Raw genomic sequence first — 867 nt, 5'->3', positions numbered from 1 at the left:
AATATAAAATAAAACAGATAAAACATTTTAAAATACAAATAAATTCATTTAAAATTTATTACATTTATTGATAAAACATAAAACTAGGAAATTTTCTTTATTTTTCTATATAGAGAAATTTGAAATAATAAAAAAATATTTTAAAATATAAATGATTTAAGATTTCCAGCACTTATTAATAAAACATAAAATTAAGAAATTTCAAAAATATTTTGTTGAATTATTCTAAAATTGAGTATTTGTTCTGAATTTTGATGAACATAAATATGAAACAATGCTAATTTTCCAGAGTCAATGGCGAAAAATAAAATATGAATGTATGGTTTAGAATACTTATTTACAAGATATATATAAATTTTGTTTTTTTTGTATAAATAAATTTAATATTGGAATATTTTTTCAATGAAAATAAAAATGAGACAATACCGTTTTCTCAGAATAAATGATAAAAAATAATATTATAATTGTTTTGTATAAAAAACACCATCAAGTTTTTGAACGCATTGTTCGCATTTTCCAAGAAAATAAATATTTCTCAGAATAAATTATAATCTATGAAAAATAAAATATGTGATGGGATATGAAGTATTTATTTACAATTTTTTTGTTTTTTAATACTGGAAAATAAAATAAAACATTTTGAAACAGTGATTAATTTCCTGCATTTGTTAATTAACATAAAAAAAATCAATAAAAATTCTTTTGTTTTAAAAATCATCTCAATTCTAAAGTTTACATTGTTCAATACTGTTTCCTCCGATTCTGCGCTCGAAAACGAAACGTGACACAAGCGCACTTTCCCCCACTGAGAGAATTCATGGCCTGGAAGCCGGTCCGCACTGCCACTCGAATCAAAACATATGATTC

This window comes from Aethina tumida, chromosome 2 (genome assembly GCF_024364675.1).
Source record: "Aethina tumida isolate Nest 87 chromosome 2, icAetTumi1.1, whole genome shotgun sequence".
NCBI lineage: Eukaryota > Metazoa > Arthropoda > Insecta > Coleoptera > Nitidulidae > Aethina > Aethina tumida.
The sequence above is the reverse complement of the archived record's forward strand: the minus strand, read 5'-3'. Positions refer to the sequence as shown.